Source organism: Physcomitrium patens, chromosome 9 (assembly GCF_059467195.1).
Source record: "Physcomitrium patens ecotype Gransden chromosome 9, ASM5946719v1, whole genome shotgun sequence".
NCBI lineage: Eukaryota > Viridiplantae > Streptophyta > Bryopsida > Funariales > Funariaceae > Physcomitrium > Physcomitrium patens.
In genome coordinates, this window is record NC_143418.1 from 5,687,062 (window position 1) to 5,693,184 (window position 6,123).

Consider the following 6,123-nt stretch of genomic DNA (forward strand, 5'->3'; position numbering starts at 1 on the left):
GACAAACTGCGCTTCTCCTCCACCAGAACTTCCATGTAGAGAAACAAACTAGGTATCTGGCCGACTAATCTAAGAGTTTTTTCTTTTTTCTTTTTTTCAACGCCCAAGTCTTGTGTGGCAGAATTGAGTTACATTTCATCCCACATACTCAGATGGATGTTTTGAACCGATGACCACTATTTCATCTCGTCCCAAAAGGTACTTATTGCGCGAAGATCCAACCACGCGCTAATTTGGACTTAGAACCCCGCAAAGCAGGAAAGAAAGCAAGCAGAAGAATCGGAGCCGGCAGAACTTGACCAGTCGGCAGCAAGAAGCTTTAACTTAAGCGATACACGGCTGCTCGCTGCTGCCCAAGAAGAAAGCAGCTCGCGACGATAATATTTCCAGCCGGAGGGACTAACGACAGTGGCCATAAGACTTCCATGAATGGCACGAAACGGCACACACATGGGCCTGCAGGGAGAGAGACAGGACAATCTTTAAGAACCTGGAGGCTCTCAAACTACGTCGATTGTAAGGCGTTATGCGAAGCAGCAGAAGAAGAAGAAGAAGAAGAAGCACTAGCAGCAGCAGCAGCAGAGGTGGTCAGGATCCCCAGGCAGTACAGGACGTCTTTCAGAGTCTCCTGGGATTGTACCCATGTACTCCCTCGGCACCAGCCGTCCAGCTGACGACCAAGGAACCAAGACAATATCTCAATGATCGTACTGGCAACAAGTTCAACTCTGCAAGGTAATCTCAAACGACTCCCAACTCCCATGCATGCAGGAATTCCAACCCAGCTGCATAGCAAGGTCACTCCACATGACACAAAAAGGAAAAAGATGGAAACATGAAAGAAAAAACGGAATCCATTTTAACTTTCTTACTCTCTCTCTCTCTCTCTCTCTCTCTCTTTCTCTGCCCCACTTGTACTCACCACCACCTACAGCAGACATATGTCAGCCAGTATTGTAGAGAAGACCACCCCACAAACAGTGGACAAGAAACGCAACACCGATAACGCAAGCTGCATAGAGAGATACTATCACCTGCTGCTGAAGCAACACGTCATGGCTATCACAAGTATGCTCATGGGGTCCAAACAGCCGCATAGCATAGCTCAGATACCTGGTGCAGACTAGGCTGTGTTGGTTGCTGCTGCTGGGAAGAGGAGGAGAAGCCAGCTGCTGCTGCTGCTGCCGCTGGCTGGTGCTGCAGTGGCCATTTGCAATGGTTATAAAGGTGGAGTGCCATAGTCAAGGCGCTCTCCCCAACGCGCGTAATGAAGAAACTGGGTTCATGAGGGAGATGTGGGGAGTATAATAATAATTAGAGCCCTGGGCTGCCTGTGAGTGCACACCCTGGTACTGTACCCTCTCTGTGTTGACTCCTCACGGCTCTTCAACCTCCTTCAATGCCCTCCCTTCCTTCCCTCCCTTGCCCTCCTCTCTCCATGTCTCCCCTTAGTTTCTACACACTCACACACCCACACCCACACTCACACCAAACAATCAATTCCATTGCTTGTCATGAAATTGAACTTAGCAAATCTTGTGCATGTACAAGATCAAACTCATCAAACCCTGTTTTCAAATCTCAGCTTCTGTACTATACCCAGTTGTGGTTAGTAAATATGACTAGAACCTTTTGCTACTGTTTTTATCTCTTCTTGTTATCTATGCAATTAATTTCGACCTTCAATGAGTTAAACTCAATGAGAAAATGTTTGTGTGAGATGGGGTTTGATGCTAGACATTATTATGCTTGATATTACTGTTAGGGATGTGGGTTTATGAATTGATCAATTAGGGTTGATTGTGTTGCCTTGTTTCATGGTTTGTTTGTCATATTGGTGTATGGTGATTGTGATGTGCAAACAATGTGTCATGTTGAATACAATCATGTGGTGTTCAAATAGGTGCATTTTTCTCTTTCTTTTTTCTTCTTCTTCTTCTTTTTGTCTTTTTTTGTTAACTTGCTGTTGTTGCTAATAGTACCATCAAGTGTTAATTCTATATCATGCAATAACATGCAGATTGTCATATATATATATATATATATATATGCATATTTATATGCCAAGAAGTATATATCATTGAAATATATATACATACATGCTTTTTTACAACTCTTCAGGTGTTGAATTTTGAGCTTGCAGTGCAGGAATTCAATACAATTACAGTACCCTTTAATTTATCAAATTCTCTCTTTAAGGAAATAAGTGATAGTTGAATTCTGTATGCTTTGTTGCTGGAATATATTGTAAAGAATTATTTGATAGATAGTTAATAAAAGAAGTCTTCTACAATTTTCTGACACAAGAAATCATCATTATGTATGGAACAATTTATGAATCGAATTGTTTACCTTGATGTAAAACACCTTTCATATGCATGTATGTATGTACGTACGTATGTATTTTCATATCTTTTTATTTTATTTTAATGGATATTGGCATCTAGTTTTGAAAGAAGTACAAATATAAATTTAAATTATTTTGGTATGAAAATATTTTGGTTAACTTTTCATTCTATTTTATTTAAAAATTAATTAAAACTTCAGTTTATTATTTATTATTTCTTGACTAAATAAGAAACCATGATTCAATGATTGCTTTTTAAAATCTTGCAACAATTTTTCAGATAATAAAAAAATATTTATTTATTTAATGCCGATAAATAAAGATAAGATTAATCCGGTACATACAAATATAAAATTATGTTAAGGAAATAAAATATAATATTGGAAAGAACAAAACCAAGTTTTCCTTTCCCACGTCTCTTGAATCAAAGATGTCAGTTCCATTAAGTTGAAATTCTGTGGATGGATATTACTTGATGTCTTGTTCACATTACAGTTATTTTAATTTAATTACGACATGACTTGTTAATTCATCCTACAATAAGAATCATACTTAGTTTCAAAAAAAAAATATCACTTTTGAAGCTCTTAATCCTCAATCAACAGTATAGCTTCGATGGCAAGCTTCAGGAAGAAACTAGAATAAATCTACGATCAATATTACCTTTTGAGAACATTAGTTTTGTTTCAACAAATATTTAATTAGAAAAAACATCATTCAATTCAGGTGGGCTTTAAACATTTAAAAATAAAGTAATGTGATTTTTAAATTTTTAATAAACTGTTTGAATGTATTGAATTTTGATAAAATACTGGTCTAGCTATGCCAGAATTTCAACAGGCTTGGAAGCAAAACAATGAAATCACTCAAATGAAAGTGGATTAAGAAAAGAGAAGAGAAGAAATAAAAGAGCACATTTAAAATTAATATACAAATCCTTGTGGATTAAGCTTCTAGAGCAACCTTCCTAAAGTAGGTTTCTTATGTTGTCAAGTGTACAAAAGTTGTGACATTCAAACTTTAAGCAGAAGCTTCTAAAAGTTCTTATCACATCTCAAGTGGGTTCTAAAAAACTAAAAAAGTCTTTGAAGAACTGGAAAGATATTAAAAGTAAGTTTATTTATTCATATATTTAAATTTGAAATATTTATATCCTAAGATACAAGAAATCCTGCAAATTATAAGTTTTGAAGTTAATGAAGGTGTTATCAAGATCAGTATTGCCTTCATTTTTAATTTTTTTCAATATTTTGCTAATAAATAAATATTAAAAAAAAATTGAGTGTTTGTGAAGGAAATGAAGAAGCTTTAAGAAAAATCCTAAAAATTACTGGACATGTTAAAACAAATATTCTTTATTTTTTAAATATTAAATGTATTATCACATGAATTAGAAATATATATATATATACATATAGTTGCAACTTCCAGTATTGAAATTTTCATAAAAAATATTGATACTAAAATTTATTTTTATATGTAAAAATAATTATGTAAATTATTTATAATTTCCAAAATTATTTAGCTGAACAAAAACCTTTGAAATCTAATAGAATTTATTATAGTAGAATGAAAATAGATAATTACCTTAATCATATTGAATTAATTTTTTCTAAAATTATCAAATCTTAAAATTTGATTAAAAATTAAATTTTATCCAAAGAAGTTAATAAATTCAGTTTTTACTACTTCAAAGTATCAGTTATCAAGAGTTCAATCCAAAAACCATTGTTTCTAAAAATAAGATACCTTACATAGAAATAAAATAGTAGTATTTTTGATAGAATAAACCATGTCCTAAAAATAAAAAAAAATCTCCTTACATAGAAAAATAAAAGTAGAATAGAAGCAAGTCGCTTTTTGTATTCAAATATTATTTTATTACCTACATGCATACATACATCATTACTTTCTCACTAATATAAATAGATTTAATAACTAATTTATTCTGTGATTTTAATGTATTGCATATATTCAATACTAATTTATACATGTTCTTATTAATGTGAAAACAGTGTTAATACTTGAAGTGTTCCATCTTTGATAGTGAGATTCTTAAATTGAAAAATTAATTATTTAATTTGAACTTAATATTGTCATTAATCCCAAAACATTGTGGCTATTGTAAAGTGAATATTAGTATTAAGTATTTTGATAGATTTCCAACTTTATGTATTTATATTTATATTTATAGATATATAATTCGTAAATAAATATAGATAAAAAAAATTGTTACAATATATATTGAAAGGAATATGATCCACTTCTTTGAACTCAACATTTTATGCATTAAAATATAACTAAGAAAACTAAAAATTATTTTGCACTCGGAATATCTTATTAACTTCTGAATCTCAGTATTTTGGAATTGCTTATGTTTTAAACATAAAGTTGTACAACATGTAATATTTTTCATTAACTTTATGAAAGATATGTATTATTTTTTATGATGGATAAAAGTATGATTTTTTACTTATGTTCATATATATATATATATATATATATTCACACACACATGCAAGTGCTTTGAATGCTTAAAATCATGAATGATTCTACATTAAAATTTTAAATCTTGTGCTGTTTTTGAAACGTCATTTGTACACTATTTTCCAAGGTAACAATAAGTAAGTAATCTTGAATATTCAACATAAACTATTTTTATCTTTCTATGTATATATATAACCCAATATTCAAAATTGAAATCATGTATATTTTTTTAATATTTTCTTATCATGTGTGAATAATAATATATTTTGAATAATTCCATACTATACAAAGACAGAGATTAATAATAATATATACACATGTGTAGTTTGCATTCCTGAATACAGATGCTTTCCAAATACCCAGATAGAGTCATTCCAAACATTAATAGAGAAGCTCTGTGACTCTAAAGAGATTATCCCCAAATCATGTCACTGCCAACTATATTTACTAGGAAGTATTAAATATATGTAAATCCAAGGTTACGCATGTGTCCTTTACAATCCAAACAGCCAGTCACTTCCTACATGTAGGCTTCAAAGTCACAAATAACTATAAAAGCCCGGAAGGGGTTGTGTAGGATGGGATGATGAAGGGGTGTGGGGGGAGGGCAGGGAGGCAGTTAGTTAGAAGAAGTACAGAAAATTATTCCAACAATCCTAAAAACAAGTATACCTAATAATCCCCCCAACCACTGCCCACAAAGCTGGGGAATGTTATTTTGCATGCTGAACAGAACCATACAAGGCAGGGCTGGGCTGAGCTGGGTATATATAAGTACATATCTTGCCATGCCCCCACCTGTGAGGGCAAGCCATTTGAAGGAAAGGGATGGAAGTTTTTTAGCCTGCCCAGCTGCTGCTGCTGCAAAAGGACACTGCCCCCACATCAGCCATGTGTAATTCTTGAGAGAGTTTTAACATTATTTTAATTGATTTAATGTTATGTTATTCCTTTTCAATGCATAAATATCACACCATGAGGCCAAGTACTGTATGCACCTCCACAGGCTAATGCATACAACTCCAGAAACACTCACACAGAGACACACACACACACACAGAGAAAGAGTACACTAACTCACTCACTCACTCACAAGCATCATCATTTCCATCTTCTTCTCATGCTTCTATTATTTCTTCATCATCATCTTCTACTTCTACTGAATGAGTGTTTTTCTTCCTTGCTGCTGGCCACCTGACTGTGCCCATCCATAAGAGGGGCAGATGATCAATGCTGGGAGTAAAGTTTGTACTGGGGGGGGGGTGCAGCCCATCTTGTGTGGCAGCCCA

At 33.4% G+C, this 6,123-nt stretch overlaps 1 long non-coding RNA gene across 3 annotated transcripts; it reads right to left on the reverse strand.

The window, feature by feature from the left end:
* Positions 1 to 218: 218 nt before the first annotated feature.
* LOC149988350 (uncharacterized) lies at positions 219 to 1,239 on the reverse strand. 3 transcript variants are annotated; one of them, XR_016504715.1, is made up of 2 exons: positions 1,035 to 1,167; positions 219 to 456 (listed from the first exon to the last, which is right to left on the reverse strand). It is a non-coding gene; the product is annotated as an uncharacterized LOC149988350 (long non-coding RNA). The 3 variants fall into 3 exon arrangements; XR_016504714.1 differs by having other exon boundaries at positions 422 to 670; positions 1,114 to 1,239; XR_016504716.1 differs by having other exon boundaries at positions 422 to 670; positions 1,035 to 1,160.
* Positions 1,240 to 6,123: the final 4,884 nt, after the last annotated feature.